At 39.4% G+C, this 19,414-nt stretch overlaps 1 protein-coding gene across 2 annotated transcripts in view; it reads left to right on the plus strand.

Moving 5' to 3' along the window:
* Nucleotides 1-19,414, plus strand: part of hivep2 (HIVEP zinc finger 2) — a 200,178-nt gene that overhangs the window by 49,070 nt on the left and 131,694 nt on the right. For both annotated transcript variants that reach the window (XM_062977932.1, XM_062977937.1), the window contains exon 2: nt 16,079-16,296. The gene's annotated coding sequence lies outside the window, so the exon portion shown is untranslated. The remainder of the gene's footprint in view (nt 1-16,078; nt 16,297-19,414) is intronic.

The raw sequence follows: 19,414 nt of genomic DNA on the forward strand, positions 1-19,414 counted from the left end.
GTTTGGCCATGTTCTAGAAGTATTCTCTCCTGACGTTTCGCCCACATCTATGGCAGGCATCCTCAGAGGTTGTGAGGTATCGACTTCTGGTTATCTGACCTACCGTATTACCCGACGTGCCAAGCCGGCTCTTTGGAGGCGCCCCATGCGCGTTGCTAGGTAGCAGTGCAAATGGGGTGCTTCCCTAAACTGAATCGCTGTAGGGACGAACACCGTCCCTCCGGCGAGCACTCGGCCCTTTGGAGGTGCCCCCTGCATGTTGCTAGGCAGCAACGCACATGGGGCACTTCCCTAAACTGAGTGCTTGCTGTAGGGACGGGCCTCCTCCCTCCGGTGAGCACTCGGCACTTTGGAAGTGCCCCCTGCACGTTGCTAGGCAGCAACGTGCATGGGGCACTTCCCTAAACCAAGTGCTCACTGTAGGGATGAGCTTCGTCTCTCCGGCGAGCACTCGGCCCTTTGAAGGCACCCCCTGCGCATTGCTAGGCAGCAACATGTATGGGGCGCTTCCCTAAACTGAGTGCTCACCATAGGGACGAGCCTCGTCTCTCCGGCGAGCACTCAGACCTTTGGAGGTGCCCCGTGCACATTGCTAAGCAGCAACATGCACAGAGCTTCCCTAAACCGACTTGCTGGGAGGGACAATAGGGCCTCCCTATTATCCGTCAGTTCCGGTTATCCAACATTCAGCCCACCCGTTTATGTCGTTTATGTATATCGTATTTAAAACAATCTTTTTAACCATGCGTTGGCTTCTCATCTTGAATTGGCTCTCTGTTTCATTTTGTTCTATTTTGCATTACTAGTGCTTCCTACATGCTAAAATCTTTTATACAGCCTCGACTGCTTGAACGTTTCACCCCAAAAGGCAAACATTTAAATAATCTCATTACAATATTCTGGATCTGGTGGGGTGGGGCAATTTTCAGGAGTGACTTCCTGAAATGAATTGCTTCCTTCAGAGTGGCTGGAACTGAGCACTTTTGCAAGGAAGCATTTATTATTTCCCTGATGGAGCTTGCCAATCCCTCTCTGTTTGATATGAGACAGAAGGAGCAAGGAGCAAACATACACATAGTAGGGCATGCATCCAAAAATCCTGCCCACATCTTCATACTTCAGTAGGAAAGGACTAGAGAGGGCACTATCCCCATTGGCAGTATCCAGAATCTGAATAATTAGTTGGATAGCATATTTTAGAAAAATGTAGTTTTCTGTGAAGTTAGTACCTAATCTGATATCTGAACTGGTAATAAAAATTATATTTTTAAGCATGATGTTGTCTGCACTGTCTTTCTAATATGTTGGGGGTCCCAAAAGATTGCAGCTGATATTGCGGTAGCTGCATTATGACATACTCTTGCTTCTTTTAGCATTGTGTCCAACATATGATTTCCTGATTTCTTGGGCAGATAACCATCTTAAGCACAGTTCATACTGCTTGTTGAGCTGCAATAGAAATGAGGGAAACGTGTGTAAAGATGTGCAGACAAGAGGCTCATGATACTAAAAGTGTTAATGTTATGCAGTGATTTTACCTCTGTGATAGGAGGTGTAGGAACAGTGTGCTCCCTGGAATACATCGCCGTCTGAGCTGTAAAGGTTTCAGTTCCATGGCAACACAGAAGGACCAATTGTGTTCAAGGTGTAGGTATTAATAAATTCAGGAGGGGAGGTTAGATGTGTGCGAGCGTGTGGATTTGAGATAGAATTAGAAATAAACACTCTGCATTGTAATTTTTGGCTTCTGTAATCTAGATCTAGAATAAAGTTTATGCACTTGGAGAGATCAGAGTTGACCTACATACATTCCCCTTTGCTCCTTTTACATACCCTTCCTGTTCCTTTAAGGACAAACTGCAGATATTCCTATGGTAATTGGATTTAAAGACCAACAATACTGCACATGTTATTTGGCTGTGGCACTGAAATACAAGATAAAGATAACAAAAACAGGCACAGAGATTATGGGGTGTTGCCCAAGATATGCAGGTTTAGGCAAGGATATGCAGAAAAGAGGAATTTATTTCCCCCCAAGACTCAGTGCTTTCCTGCTGATTATATCCTCTGCAGTGTTTTCTCTTTACCTCCTGCAGGCTTCCTTTTGCTATCCCTGACTGAGAAGGCGAGATCTTCCCAGTGGTCTGTTTTCCCCCCCCTTTTTATTGCAAAAGCTATATGTATATAAGAGGAAAGTAAACAGAGAGTCAACATTCTGTTTTTGTTCAGCTTCTGACACTGGTCTATTGTGTGCAATTGCTTGTAGAGGTGGGATTCATCAAGAATGTCAGGGTTTCAAAGCAGCCAGATGGAGAATTTCTGCATTTGCAGTAGCAGCATCTGGAGAGCCAGAGTTGGTAGGTTAAACAGGCAGCCATAAATCTGATTTTGTTGAGTGAATGAAGATGTATTTACAGCTGTTTTGCACCAGAATGTACAATAAAAGAGAATATGGCACTTTGTTTTTGTTGCGGTCACATGACTATTATTGCCAGAATAATGGGAAACTTTTGTGTTTTTGCATTTTTTGAGAATAATCTGTTGCTATATATATCCCAAAGATATATATGAAATTGGTTAAAATCTTTCTATTTTTATTGGCTTTTCTATGAAAAGAATGTTACTAGAAGATGTAATGAACTGATTTTGACAATGTTTTGTGCCCATGGACTTGTTTTTTAATCAAACATAGATACTGAGCAACATAACGTTTCTGCACTTGAATTTAGGAATGGCATTCTTCTTGCATATCTTTCCAGTTAATATTCTGGTTCCCACATAGCATATATGTGTGCAGACTTGCATATTTGTCTGTTGTTAGGAAGATCTGCCTCAAGGCAACAAGCAGTTTCCTTTCCTTTCTCATCCACCTGTCCACTATTTCCTTCCTAATTTATTTAGCAAGCTAGAAGAATCCACAGCACAATATGCTGGGTAGGAAGGTAGTGGTCTGAGTGTCAAGGAACTTCTAGAGTTTTGTTGTCATGGTCCAATCTTGACTTAGTGGGCTGTAGGTTCACTGGGAATCAGAGTTTCTATAGAGGAGCTGTAGGGGTCAATTAAGAGCACAGATGATGGAAAATGTAGATCAGATCAGATTAAACACATTTGAAAGTGTGTTTTGTGTCTGTGGTGAAAGTGAATGGTTGGGGGCCTCTGACATTTTGTTCTCCAAAACAGAGCATAGAACAAATGACAAATTGCTCTTAAGAATTTGCATGGCATTTTGCAGACAGAATTACTCAGATCTACTCTTACTTGGATTGCTGTAGTCGATACAGGTCCAGTAGATATATTAGCTCCTTTTGGTCCTGTCTTATTGAATATGGATCAGTTTGTGCAGCCTGCCTGGAAACATGGAAAAGAGTATCGCCACATGCATGTTGGACATGTGCCCTTTCTAACTCAAAAAAGTAACCAGGAAATGAAAGGGACTACATACGTGGGTAGGGAAATGGTGACTGCTTTGTTGCATTCTGTTATGCCTAAATAAATTTGCAGTGAGAATGTAATTGAAAACAAAGCAAAAAAGTCTCCCTTGAGTCTCTTACACTGGACACATAGACCAGTCTGCAATATCCCTTTCTTGGATAAGTTTCTAGTGCATTAGGTGGTCATCCAGCTCCAGGTGTTTCTGTACAAGACTGATTATCAAGATCTATTTCAATCTGGTTTGTGACCTGGTTATGCAACAGAGCTTTTTATTATTTATGTGTTCAATGATTTCATCTTGGTAGAAGGCCCGCACCAAAGATTGGCAGGAGGGGTGTTTCACTTTTGGTTCTGTTAGACCTCTCAGCATCTTTCAATACCATTAACTATGGTGCCTTGCTGTGCCAACTGTCTTGTTTGGAACTTACATGGTACTGTTTGAGAGTGGCTTTATTCCTTGATTCTGTTTGAATCATCCCTTTGGCCTGTGGGGTCCCTCAGGACTCAGTTTTGTCCCACATCCAGTTAAACATATACATGAAACTGATATATATGATGGGATATAGTTTCATTGGTATGCTGATGACACCCAATTCTGTCTCTCCTTTTCATATAGTTCCGAGGAGACTGACAGTGCCTGTAGTCAGTCATCTGCTCAATGAGGGTTAACAAATTAAAATATAAGCCAGACAAGACAGATGTGCTCATGGTGAGTCAAAAAACAAATCAGTGGGAATAGGGTTGCTCTCCTTGAAATCTTCACAGTTTGGGTGTATTCCTGGACTCGGCCTTGAAGCTGGACACGCAAGTTTCAGCAATTGCCAGGAATGCATTTTCACAATTAAGACTAGTGTGATAGCTGCGCAAGTTGGTAGGCACATCAGGTCTGGCTATGGCGACTTGATTATATCCTGTTTACATTATTGTAGCAAAACTTCAGTGGGTTCTAAATGTTGCAGCCAGACCATTGACTGTGGATGGTTGTAGGGAAAATATAATTCCATTATATATAGCTTTTCTGTCTATGGGTTTATGTCTGGGCACAATTCAACATGCTGATTAAGATCCTTATGAAAGGCAGAGACTGTATTTAATAATAAATAAGTGCTAAATAGGAGATTACAGGACAAAACGTCTTTTTAAAAAATATTAACAACTACTAAAAAGGTATACACACTGGCAGCCAAGTAACCATTATGTGATGAGTGAATCACTTTTGCAAATTCATTTGCAACTGGCAGTATCAATTAATTTTAAAATCATTTTTAGAAGGAAAGATATGACAGAGAGTGGAACTATGTACATTCTTGACTTGTCACAAGGATAGATAGAAAATCTGTTTTGAATGTATGCTGAAATATAAATGAAATTTTGAGTCCTTAGGAACATTAGAAGTTGCCTTACGTGGCCCATTGGACCATCTTGCCCACTGATGTGTATTCCACTGATAACATTACAGTCCTGATCGCAGTTTGATCAGATGCCACTGAAGTCAAATGAATTTATGCAGCCTCTTTTTGCAGGACTGTAGCTAAAATAAATTCCAAATGCAAATCTCTTAAAAAAGGCTGTTTCAGTCATATTGAATAAAAGAGCATCCTTGGAACGAATCCAATAAGCAGCCTTCCTGCAACTTTCAATTGTGTTTCATATTGGTATGCTTCATTTCCTAGTTTCCTTAAGGGACACATACAAATTGTATGAGACAATTTTTATATTATAAAAATCACAGTATGGCTTATATTGTGTTGTCGAAGGCTTTCATGGCCAGGATCACAGGGTTGTTGTATGTTTTCCGGGCTGTGTATGGCCATGTTCTAGAAGTATTCTAGGTCCTGTGCCCCTCACAGTGAATATGGAGGTCTGATTGCAGATGCCACCAGCAGTATTGAAATTGAAATTCTAAAAGGAACAGAGCATTTAATAAATCTAATAGGAACCGAAAGAATATATGAAAATATTTTTAAATGGTCAAAAACTTGTTGAGATTGTTCAAATGTTTTCTACAGAGAAATGCAATTTATACAATGCAAAATCCTTTTGCAGAAAAAGCAACATTTTTGAACAGAAAATAATATTTACCGTATATGCAGGACAGACATGTAGCTGGGGGGGGGGGGGGGCTTCAGGGGCTTCAGCCCCCCCCCCCCCCCCCCCAATTCTCAGACTGGTCCATGAGAAGGCCTTACATTTATTATTTAAAGTGTTATATTTTATTCATGTCATGATCTGATCACCATGCTCAATATATCCCATATGCATGGGGGTATTGGGATAAAGATACAAAAGGTTTGCTAGGGTAGATCCTCTCTCACGCAGACTCAGCCCCCCCCCCCCAAAAGCAAAATCCCAGCACCCCCCGAATCAAAATCCTGGCTACAGGGCTGATACAGGAATACTATTTTCTGCACAGAAACATTTCTAAGCCAAACAGCCACGTTAAAAACTTTTCTATATGTTTCCTGGCTGTTTCTAAGCCACATTTTTGTGCAGAATAACTCCCAAATTGCAAATAACCTTCAAACACTATAGTTTTCAAAGTTGTTCACAAGAGTGTCAAAAATTGCTTAAATTTCCCATAGCTTCTTTTGAGAAGACACTAAATGAAGAATTACATTGCTAGAATCTACTCATTGGGAAACCTTACATATGCATTCTTCAAAGTAAGATGAGAAACCTACTTGGATTGCTTTAGAACAGGAGTGGGCAACTGCAGTGGAAGTGAAAGCTAATTTTCACTACCATGCAGGTAGGCTATAGTAATACTCATTCGATCAAAAAGAAGTCTGAAAGTCCTGCTTCTGGTTTGTACTTAGGTTTTTAGTCTAATTTCTGAGTCTTGTGGTTTCAAGGGGAAGGGCTAGGAGATAAGCCACTTCTCCTGAAGCACAATTTTATCATTTTGGCCACATCAACATTGTTGTGGGTGTGTGTGTTTAAATGAAGATTTAAAAGCAACCTTGGGAGTCAGCAGAAAGAGGTTGGGCTGCATGTTGGCAATGGGCCAGTCTTTCCCTTTACAATGAAATAAATAGGAAGAATCAAGAGCTGCAAAGAAAATGTGTGACAAAACAAAATCAAAACTGATAAATAATTTACATAGTTAAAACAATTTCATTTCTTCTCGCCAGAAAATTTTGGAATTTCCTGTTCAGTGTGGTTGGAATGAGTTAAGTACTTATATAGCTAGTTATCAGCACTGTCAGACTCCTGGTACAAAAATGGTTTGGGAGTATGAAACTGATGAAAATACAATAGACATTTGTGACGTGTATACATTTGCTGAGAAGCAGTGTGGTAGAGTGGCTTGAGTGTTAGGCTACAACTCTGGAGACCAGAGTTCAAATCCTAGCTTGGCTATGAAACCCAATGAGTGCCCTTTAGTAAGTCACATCCTTTCCAGCAAAGTCACCCCCCCCCCGAATAAATCTTCTCAAGAAAACTCCAGGTTGGGGTCACCATAAGAAGGAAATTACTTATAGGCATAAATTTACCTAGAGACATCAAATAACAAGAAATTGAGATAATACGAAACAAAGGAACAGTTTTTTTTAAGGAAAAAAGGAAGTTTGTTTCAAAAGCTGCAAGAGAAAAGAGATGTTGACTCAACTATGGAAATACAAAAAAGATAATGTATATTTTAAAAAATGTCATTATATTTTTCTACTACTAAGTATCAAGAATGTACACCAACAGTTGGTGGTTGAATAAAGACATGTTTAATTGTAGATTGAAAATTAGTAAAATGACTCAACAGAGCCAGGACATATCACATAACAATCTGAATTGCCTTATATCAGCAAAACAGAGAATAGTGAAATATCTGTGGATGAAAGAGTATTTGCTATTCTATGTTGGTTGAATGGCAGGAGAGAATTCTCATATATTGCTCTATTATGTTATCTGATGGAAAGTGTTTTATCCTTCTATCCCAGGTGTTGAACTGAAATGCAAAGCTCCATGTAGATCAGGTGAATTGTAATACAGTAGGGTTATTACATTGGATCAGCTGGGATCAAAACCAAGTCAAGTGGAAAAAAAATAGGTTTACAATTTCAGCTGAGCATTCAAGAGATATTTATGTATAACACTATGTGTTGTGAAGAGACTCTCCATGTACAAAATAAGTAGCTGCATAATGTGCCAGTTATAATGGTTCAGAATGCCTTTGCATTCTGGACTTTTGATCTGTGAAGAAGTTCAGCTTTATAAGAGAGCACATTTTATTTAGGTGTTCGTAAACAGTGATAAAAACTTATTTTAAATGGTTTGAATTTCCTTCCTAGGCTTTTTTTTTATTTGTCTTTGTCTCAGTCTTATTCACTTATCTCTTTCTCCACTCTCCCCAAGGAGTATTCTTTTGTTGGCTAGATGTTGCATTGAAAGTTGAAATTCATTTTCATTTTGTTCAGAAAGAAAAAGAAAAAGAAACTGAAAGCTCTGTTTGTCACCATCTCATTTCATGCCAAAGCATGGAGCAAATCCAAATTTTTGTCTGCATACAGAAAAAGTTTGAGAGGAGGGATGTATAGGGTTGCATGTTGCTTTCCCCACTTGATGGTTCTCCCTCCAATTTGGCTGGATATGTACTCCCATTCTGCTTTCTAGACTGACCAATTGGCTCTTCCCCCTTTTTCTGCCCCCCCTCCCCCAGATTGTTTTATATACAGTCAGCTCTCCATATTTGCAAGTTTGACTACTGAGGATTTGATTATTCAAGGATTTGATTAAAAAGTTATCTCTAGGAATTTTTAGGTTTTCCGGTGCAACTTCCTTGGGAAGTTTAGCATGCAGTCATGTTGGAGGACAAAGGACTTCTGAGACAGAACTCTTATCTGGGAATCTTTAGGCCCTAATTATGATTCTATGGCAGATTCCAGCAGAAGTCAACAACAGAGTCATGCTGGATGACCTGAATATTTCAAAAAAGGTGTCTCAGATTTTTTTTAAAAATGTAATTATTTTATTCACAGTTTCCACTTTCATAGGGTTTCTGTACCTCTAACCCCGGCAAATGTGGAGGGCCGATAGTATTTCAGTGTGCATAATTGTGAAGGTGTGCCGATAATGTTTGTCATTTATGGACTTTTGTGTAGTAAAATATATGCTAAATATACACATTCCCCTATACTGCAAGCATCTAAATATCTAGTGAAGGTTCACAAGCATCTAAATGAGAAAATGATTAACCTTTCAAAATTCTCATATATTTTGCATTGCATATAATTTGTCACAAATTTTTTCATTTGTTTTGCAACTGAAGTGTCCACTAATCTGCAAGCAGAAGTAATTCATCCCTTTAAATGTTTATATGCAAACATTTACTCATGTAGGATTCTGAAAAGGGATTTTGCTCTCTATTAGCTTTCTTTCTCCAGCTATGTTCATTCAGCAGTTAAAACATGCTAAGTTCAGTGGGAATTATTATCTGAGTAGTAGATACTGAAGTACTGGAAATAAAGGGAGAATAAAGATTAGTTGCTAGAAAGCACTAGGATTTTTCATTTATTACATTACATATTGTAGAGAAAGATGATGTCTCTTGACACCTTTTGCACTGTAATTTATAAAGGAAGTACTGCAAGTGGGCTGTCTTAGAAATTGGATTTCAGTAAAAAGAAGTGAAGAGTTGGATCTAAGGACTTAACTCAGTGGAAAGACAGTGATGGATGCGAGAGTCTGGAACTAAGTACAGGAAGTTTCAAAAGTATAGTTACCTTTTACAGAAACATTTATGTAAGGTCATGCATAAAGTTCAGAAGTTTATTTAAGGTCATACATAAATTTAACTAGGCTGAGGATACTTGTTACATCTCATCCTACACTGTAGCCATTGCATTAGTATATGGGAATTAGTGAACCACTAGTAGGGACAGTGGCATTTTAGCAGCTTTATTAGTGGTCTGTGTGTGTGTGTATGTGTGTGTGTGTGTGTGCATATGCATGTGCATTAATCTTTTTGGGCCACAAGATGCGCACACTAGCTTTCTCTGTACAAAGAACTCTTTGTTTGACAGATAGCAATTACCTGTATTATGACAGAGCAATTCCAGTATATCAGGCCATCAGACATTTCTATATACTTATTTTAGATTTAGAGTGCAGGTAGTTGCATTTTCTGCTATTGTTATTTTGGGAGGTTGTTATGTAAGCCCTCCCCATCGCATACAGTAATTTGTATTAGTCATTTACTTCTTCCTTAAGTATCAGTTTTCAAGGGGTTACTGTAATGTGGCAGTGAACTCAGCCCTCTGGACTCCCAAGCACTTTCCATATGTGTACTTCTCTATTATTACAGCAAGCCTTTTCAATTCAGAGCACCAAGGCTTTTTAAGTGGAAATGTCAAGCACCTTCTGGTACTGGAAACATGAAACGTGTGACTGCCTGTGGAGCAGCAAATACTAAAGTCCCAGCCTATGGGGGTTGAGAAATGCCTTTACCATGCCAGCACAAGCCTTTGTAGTCACTGGAAGAAGATGGGATAAAGTTGCTGGCATGGCTGCAATCTGCATATTGTTACTTGAATGCTGAAATGCCTGTTCATGGGGTGTGAAGTTCCCTGTTGTCAGGCGGGGGAGGGGGGGCTTGAGGGGCTTCAGCCCCCCCCCCAAATTCTCAGGGTGGTCCGCGAGAAGGCCTTACATTTATTATTTAAACTGTTATGTTTATTCATATCATGATCTGATAACCATGTTCAATATATCCCATATGCATGGGGGTATTGGGATAACGATACAAAAGGTTTGCTACGGTAGATCCTCTCTCACTCAGACTCAGCCCCCCCACCCCGAATCAAAATCTCAGCCCCCCCCAATTAAAATCCCAGCCCCCCACCAAATCAAAATCCCAGCCCCTCCTGAATGAAAATCCTGGCTACGGGCCTGCCTGTTGTGGTAGGCTGCTGGCTTTTGTGGAGCATAGAGCAGCTGTGATATGGTATCAAATACGATATTACTCTTCTCCAAAAGTTACTGTGCCCCTCTGGCCTTTCTTAGTTTCTCATCTGCCCTGTGGTATCCTTCAGGGAAGCTTTAAAAGTTCACCCTTTTTCTTTTTCTAGTACAAGAGTGGATGCCCTTTTCATTTTAGGATTGCTGCTTTAGGAGCAGGTTTCAAAAAAATACATGAGGAAACACAGAAAATATTACAAAAATCATTCCCAATGAAGCCAGAACTTTATCTACTTGGTTTAACGGAGAATGCAACAAACTTTAATCAGAATGAGGATATTATTTTTACATATGCAACGACAGCTGCAAGAATAACCTTTGCCAGATACTGGAAACAAAAAGAAATTCCAACAAGAGACTTATGGTTAGAGAAACTGAACGAAATTTATGATATGGACAAGCTAACATACTTAATGAAAATAAGCAGAGGAAACGCAATAAAAAAGAACAGACTGGAAGAAATGCGAAGAATACAAGAAAAAGGCAACACTCACAAGACAGGAGAATTCCAGACAGAAAACAATCAGACCCAGCTAACACCTCCCAACAAAGAATTCCCTCAACCAGGAAACACCCAGGCCTCGAACCTGCAAGGCCATTCAATGCTAATTGAGGTAACTAATTCCAACATTCATTCTTCCTGCACTCAGACTATTCATTTTTATTCGACCTGGCCGCCAACAAGCAATTCCACAAGGTAGAAAGCGGCCAGGTTCCGAGCAGCAAGACTATTCACTCCTGTTCAACCACCCCAACCAGAATATACCCTCAGGTTTGTAAGCCATCAGGCCACTCCACCCCATTCAACCAGCCCAAGCAAGGAGGCCCCTATATAGAAACTGCCCAGGCTTAGTAGCACAAAGGCTATTCAGTGCAACTCCAATTGGCCACAGCAACGCGTGGCAGGGCACAGCTAGTACAATTATAAAATTGAAAGATCTATTACTCCTACCAAGCACATAGTAAACAAAATTAATACATAAAACAATAAAAGATCAGGAAAATCTCATCTAATACAGTAGTTCTAACAACTGCAGTAACAATAATTGCAGCCTCATTTGAATCCCCCCAAAATTGCCAAATAACCAATAAAGGTGAGTAATTTATCTGTGTTGTAACGGACTAAATGTACAAATGCAGTATTGCAATCTTTCTGGGTGTCTTAGATACCTCTCCCTATTGAATTAAATTTAAATAGCAAAACTTCAGTTATGTAGATTATTTGAATTAGTACAACTAGTTCAGAAAAGTAGAGAGAAGTAGAAGTAGAAAAGAAATGCCCCATCTTGGCAGTTTTTACATCCTTTTCTTTCAATACTTTTGGTTGCATTACATCAAAATATTGATCACAAAATTGGCTTAAGTGAATTAGATATAGAACAGTGAATGAATCTGTTGTAATTGAGTTTTCTATTGATTCTTTTCCTGATTTTAAAATTTTACACAATTTTCAAACTTTCTTACTGTGCAGTTAAAATCTTTTCAAATTACAATTGAGTGTTTGTCCAAACCTACTAAAGTTTTAGGGAAGACAACTTAACAAAGGACATTTCTCCCATCTCAAATTATCCCCAGCCACATCTCAGAAATTTACAGATTTACAGCAAAACTAGAATATCATTTTTGTACATTGCCCCTACAGGATTTTTGCACACCTGTGTCGGAGTTCAACACTTGAGTGCTAGAAATCAGGAATGGTTGGAAATAGTTTTATTGACCTGTATACATTTCACTCTTCATATTGGTGGATTCTGCACCCACAGATTCAACCATCCATGGATTTTGGTATCCATGTGAGGTCCTGGAATAAAATACCAACATATATCAAAGGTCTTCTGTATTGTGCCAAGCATAGTAATGGTTGTAAAATTGTCACCATTGCCACTGTAGAAGTTGTAAAAGTTAGTAGTGTCTGATGTTCTGTTTAAGGGGTAAAATAGAAGGGGCTCATTATGGGAATTCTATTACTTGACAGGACAGTAACATAAAAGAGTTAAATTAAGCCAGTTACCTTCTTAGATAAGCTGGAAGACTACTGGAGGAAATGAAATCATCCTTGAGAATATCAGTTCCCATCACAACTGGAATAAGGTAGAGAAAGAAGTAGGGAAGACACCCAAGTCATCCATTTTTTCTATTATTATTTCTCCTATAGACTTTCTTTTTGTGCATAGACATATTCTCATTTGCTTATAACAGGATTGTCCCTGACACCGATTGCATCCAAACTGTATTAGCATATAGTTCAGTGTAGTGGCTTGAGTGTTAGACTAGAATTCTGTGAGAGCTCAGCCAGAGTTCAGTCCTCGTTCAGCTCAGGCCTCTTCTACATGCCATATAAAATTCAGATTATCTGCTCTGAATTGGATTACTTGCTTTGATAATCTGGATAAGAAGCCCCCAGTGGCGTAGCGGGTTAAACCTCTGAAACCGCTGAGCTGCTTAACTTGCTGATTGAAAGGTTGCCGGTTCGAATCCAGGGAGCAGGGTGACCTTCCGCTGTTAGCCCCAGCTTCTGCCAACCTAGCAGTTCAAAAACATGCAAATGTAAGTAGATCAATAGGTATCGCTCTGGTGGGAAGGTAATGGTGCTCCATGCAGTAATACCAGCCACATGACCTCGTAAGTGTCTATGGACAATGCCGGCTCTTCGGCTTAGAAATGAAGATGAGCACTAACCCCCAGAATCGGACATGACTAGGTTTAAAGTCAGGGGAAAACCTTTACTAATCTGGATTATATGGCAATGTAGAAGAGCCTCAGTTGTTGAGTTTGGGCAAGCCACACACTCACAGGAAGATTGTATCTAACCTCCTTTAAATCTGCCCAGGAATCCTCAATGCTTGGTTCACATAATAATAACAACAACAACAACAACAACAACAACAACAACAACAACAACTTTATTCTTACAATCCGCCACCATCTCCCCAAATAGACCCAGGGTGGCTTACATATGGGACAAAATGTCCACAAGACATGAAAACACAAATGACCCATTAAAAAGAAACCATTAAAATAAGAGTATCATAAAATACAACACACCAAATAAAAACACAATTAAAACATAAAGTGTAAAACCGCAGCATTGAAGCTCCAACAGACAATGTTCTCCATTAGAGTTGCCATAAGCCAGAGGCATCTTAAATGCACATAATAGTTACTAATTTAGCTGGTAACTCCTGTCAGGCAAGATGGATAACCAGAATACATCAGTGTTGAGACTTAATAAATATTAACTTTCAGCAATATCTCTCCTTGGCCTATGTCATGCTAAATTTGTTCTGTCAGTAGGGGGGATATTTCACGATCTATTGAAAATAGAGCTGTCAACATAATCCAAGGCTATCTGGCTGTTGGATACATTCAAACTTAAACTGTGAGAAGGCACTCAGCATGTGTAGAATGTTGCCCATGATAACTTCCTGTCTTGAAAAATAGGAATTCCCTGTAGGAATATAGCTTGGCCTTAGGTAGTAAGTTACCAAAGTTTTGTATTACAAAAGAGAAATAATATGGCAGATAAATTTTATGTGGGCTTCACTATGAGTCTAAATTTCACTTTCCTAGCTGCTGCTTGTGCTGTTGAGAATGGTGATCACTTCTTTCCAGATAAAATTGTAATTCAGGCTAGGTGGTGAGTGGCTAGTAGATGGAAAGGTATGTAGGAACATGATAGCTAAGGAAGAACTAGAAAGACTGAAGCTTCATCCTTAACCTAGAACACAAGGAATATTGAGACGTCCTTTCAAAACTCATCTGAAGACACTTCCCAGATCCTAGTATAGAGGTCATGTTTCCTTTCATTTCCAAACTGTTGCGGGCTTAAATAACTTAAAGTCACCAGATCCAACTTGATTTTGGAAGTTAAGCAGGGTCAATTCTGGTTAGCACCTGAATGGAAGGCTGCCAATGAATACCAGTCGCACACATGAACTTTTGTGACTTTTTCAAGGCAGTCAATACATTTTTGAAATATGCTGATTTTTTTAAAAACAACCTTCTCCCCTTCTATTTGAAGGAAAGCCATGTTCTTCTTCATACATAGAAGAGCTTGCAGATTTCGCTGATTAATTGGCTAAGATTCCACTAGTCAGTTCATGAATCAGTTTCTAACTCAGACGTAGGCACAAACCTTTCCACAGCAATAGTGTCTTCAATCAGATTACATTTGAAGTTGTCCTAACTGAAAGATGGTCCTTTGAAGTGACTGTTTTTATGTCATGTCTAAACTGGTTGAAATACATCCTTCTCTGATAAAGAGGAATCCTCAAGTTGCTTGCCAAGCTACACTTGCCAAACTAATTTAATTCCTCTTTTCTAAACCATTTAAAAGAGGAGAGACCATAGTCCAGCATTGCAACTTTTCGCTATCCTAGCAAGGAATCATTTAAAAATGAAAAAAAAAATGGCAGGAGGGCAAATGAGTAGCTCTCTGTATGGGCAGTTCTGTCCAACTCTAACTTCAAATTTGTAGGTGCTTATCCTAGTAGGGTTCCATTGCAATTTTGGGCAGATTAGATAATAGTTTGAACAAAACTGCTGCAACATCCCTTTATTTTTTATCTTACAAATCTTGGCTGAAAAATGAAAGGAGTAATAACAGAGATTAGAGTGACTCAGTGATTCTCATGTTGCCAGAGTGTATTGCAAATTGTGCTGAATTGACCTTCCCCCATCGTTTGTGCAGAGATGTTTGGAAAGGTTTGCACAAAGAAAGAGGCCTTGTGGTAGAGCAAATTACAGCTCTAAATGACATGCATCTTCCTTTAAGAGTTTTTAAAAAATGACAGGGATGGGGGAAAATATTTTGGGTTTCTGGATGCTACTATCCTACATTTAATCAGTTGGGAATGATCTAGTCTTGGAAATATTCATCTCTAAATCAGGAAATCTAAAAACAAAGAGATAGCGAGACATTAGGAAACAGATAGTCGAGGAGGGCTGGGATGATAAATCTTTCAGAGAAATGGGACATCTGCAGTGGGTGGGTGGATACATTTGAGTTCAATGCAGATGAACAAATTCAGAATATTTTAATGCTATATCTTAATTTCACAGCTGAGGGTGTTACCTATAAGCTTTCCTCCTGTCATGTGGACTTCTGTGTAGCGTTTACTAGGATCTCTAATATAGTGCTTGGTAAACATTCTTTTACAGGGGACCAGAAATTACTTTTTCCAGTGAGCCAGAGATCAATCCTGTATTTGTGTCTATTGGCGCAAATTATTGCCAATTATTTCTTTCTTTTCTGGTGACTCACCAGGGATTGGCAGCCAATGGCTCATGAACTAGAACCAGTGCATGACCACCACTCTGAGTGGTCTTCCTCCAGTGTATTCTAAGATCCTGTTTGGCTACTTCAACACAGCTGAATAAAATCCCGCATTTTCTGCTTTGAACTGGAATATATGGCAGTGTGGACTCAGGTAACCCAGTTCAAAGCAGATACTGTGGGATTTTCTGTCTTGATATTTCTAGGATATAGGGTTATGTGAAAGGGCCCTTGGCTGGGAAAAGGGCTACGCCAAAGTTGATTGAATTTATTTTTCTCTTCTTAAAGAACTACACATTTCCCAGGTTTGATAATGAGAATATATTGTATTTTTATTATTTCTCATGGACTTTCTTTTGGTAGATTTCCCTCCTACTGCTATAAAATTTGATGTGTTTGCTTATCTTCCACATTCTGTAGGAAATGAGTTGCTGTTGTCCTGGATGCTGGTGAAAATTACAGTGGGCAATAGAGGCAGAGGCAGGATGCTGACTGGAGAGAGGAGGAGAGAATAAATGCCAGACCTCCCAGAGTCTTCCTTGGGATAAATCAGCTTGAAGATACCAATGAATATTTCTATGGAAGACTGTTGAAGTAGGGCAAACAGGACGGCCAGCATTTACACACTGGAGAAAAACGTGAGTTGCTAGCAAAATCCCTAGTGCTAAAAATATTTTATGTTTTTATTTATAACAAAGTTATCATTGTTGGACAAAATTAAGGTAGGTGCAATTATGCACCACAAGGCAAAAAAGATACTCTTTATTTTTGTCAGTTCTTGTTGTGTGTTGTGGATGAAGATACAATTCTTACACTGTCTTGAGTGGTAGTGACTTTCATTTAGTTTAAATGGAGAAACAGTCTTATTATTCTTTCCTGGCCAAATAGCAGTCCATTTGATATTCATTAGATAAAAGTTTTAAAACAAGAATACTCAGACTAATAGTACAGATGGGTATTTTAATCAATTGTATTATTCTCATTTTGTGCTAGTTACAAATAAAAATAGAAATACAATAAAGTCCAATATTGTTTTGAAATCCTGAACAAATTCAGACCAATTTCAGACTAAGCAAGGAAAGATTTAAACAATAGTCAAACATCAGGTTAAGAAATGTTTTTATGAGTGAAGAAGTCTGTATTTTTTTGTTTTTTAAATACCTGTTTTCAAAATTTGTTTTGCTTCGTTTATCATTAATTGCAATGGAAGAGTGAAATATATCAAATTTTTATGACTGTCATACATTTATCTAAGAGTAAATTCTGTTGAATAGGCATGTCTAGGACTGTGTAACTGGAGTATAAATTCATCTGAGAGCAATTCCTAAATTCTAAATAAACATTCATAAGGATCATTGATGACGTCTTAATGAACACATTAGGACTATCTTTTGATGTGATGCAAAACTATTTAATTCTAACATTTTTGAAACATTTATGGATTGTTTTCTCATATGAGAACATATACCACCAAAAATCAGCATGCCTATGTGTATAGGCCAGCTTCTAGTGTTCAGTAACACTTGGAAAAATATTTGAAAGTTGGCATTCTTGAGAAAATGTCCCAGACATCACCAGAAAATGGTACTTGTGATGCGTGAAGGCTAGTACAAAATTTCACAGAAGTCCAGCAAGTGAGTCTGAAACAAAGATAACTTGTCAGAATCATGTAAGGCAGAAACAAAGTTCGGATCCCAAACACAAAACATTTGTCCATGCACTTTATTAATAGGTCTGAAGTCGTGTATTTTCATATGCCTGACCCTTTTTTATCCATAGTGGTTGATGTTTGTATCATTACCTCATTTTGCTTGGTTATTATATGTTTTATTGTATGTTATGTTTTAATCGATTATTTTATTTGATTGTTGTATCATTGTTTTTAGTTACTGATATGTGTTTTAAATTGTTATACTTTGTTTCTATTTTGGGCTCGGCCCCATGTTAGCTGCCCCGAGTCCCTTCGGTGAGATGGTGGTGGGATAGAAAAATAAAGCATTATTACTATTATTATTATTATTAAAACCATTCCTTTGAAACCAACATTTGGTGCTCAGACATTTCACAGAAACCAAATAGTTGATTTCCTCAATACATCTCTACCACGTTTCCCCAAAAATAGAACATCCCCATAAAATAAGACCTTGTAGACGTTTGGGGGAATTGCCAAATATAAGACCTCCCCCGAAAATAAGATCTAGGAGGAGGGAGCGCTGCTGCTGAGGAAGGCGCTCCCTCCTCCTCCTCCTCTTCCAACTAAGCTCTGGCAGAGTGCGAGAAACGCTGCCACCACTGCCGCTTTTGAGTGCCTGCTTTTGGGCAGCGATAGGGAAATTCCACGCTTGCTGATGAGGAGAAGCTGAGTCCTGGACTCCCCCTCCCCCTTTTTGCTACAGGGGGTTTCTGCACTCACCAGTTCAGGCGAGAGGGGCAGCGGCGGCAGCGGAGACTACTCCCTGAAAAGTTCTCCAAAGTCGCCATGGCTCCCGCGGTGGGAGCCCCGCTCTGGCTGCTGCTGCTGCTCTTGGCCTCCTCCTTTGCCCCTTTGCCGGCCCTCCTTGGAACGGCCTGGGGACAGTTCTCGGCAGAGGAAGAGGCAGGAGTTGGGGCTGAGTCAATGTGGTATAATGGTTTGACCATTAGACTGACTTTGGAGACCAGGTTTCAAATTTCCACTTGAGCACAAAAACCACTGATGAGCTTGGCCAGGTAACACACTCTTTCTCAGAGAGTGGCAGTGGCAATCCCCTTCTGAACAAATCATTCCACAAAAACTCTGTGCTGTCTTCGCTGTTGTTGTGGTGGTGGTCGTGATTAGGTTCATGTATACCCTGTCATTCCCCCAAGATTGGAGCTCAGTATGGCTATTCTTCACATTCATCCATCATCTGTTTTAGATAGGTAGGTAGGTAGGTAGGTAGATAGATAGATAGACCCTCCCCCAAATTCCTAAATATCCCACACCAATCCATCTTCTTTACTGCTGTTTTCCAATAAACATTGACAGATCTTTGTTTTTCCTTTAAGAATACTTTTGGTTGGATTATTATGTCTTCAGAGGAGGGCAGCATCTACCAAAGTTCTGGCTGAGCACTATCTTGATTTATCCACTTGGCTCTTGGATGCCACATTGACCCTGAAAAAATTAAGACAATATTTGACTGAAACTTTGAATACACATTGTCCCACTGGGAAAATACACGTGAAGGGCAGAGAGTCTTGTGGGTATCCATGTGTTTTGTAGTACTGGTTGGGCTGTATGTTGAGGGAAATCACTCTGGTTCAGTGAAGAGACATGGTGAAGACAACAGCATGTAAGCAGGATGGAGTCTTCTTTGCTCATTACTGAGGCCAAGTTTCATTTATACCCATCTATGGCCCAGATTAATCTGGGGCACAGTATGCATTATTGTGCATACCATAAATACAAAGCCAGGAAAAGTGCCATGCTGACTGTAGGTATTGTGGGAGGTGTAGTCTGCAAAAAAAGAAAAGAAAAGAAAGAGGTAACGTTTTCAAACTCTACCATATTATACTTTGAGAAGTACGTGATAATAACCAGGCTCTCCCACAATATACTGGTAACCAAGCTTGTGGCAAATACTTTTTACAAAGTATTTTTCTGCCCACACAGCGTGTCCTCGATCTAGCTGAAAGTTTTAGAAATACATTGGCATTGGGCAGGTGGTGAAGGACTGGAGAAACACAGGCTTTCTGCTGCTGAGTTGTATCAGTATGTCTGTAGTAAACAGTGCA

Source organism: Anolis carolinensis, chromosome 1 (genome assembly GCF_035594765.1).
Source record: "Anolis carolinensis isolate JA03-04 chromosome 1, rAnoCar3.1.pri, whole genome shotgun sequence".
NCBI classification, from domain to species: Eukaryota; Metazoa; Chordata; class Lepidosauria; order Squamata; family Dactyloidae; genus Anolis; species Anolis carolinensis.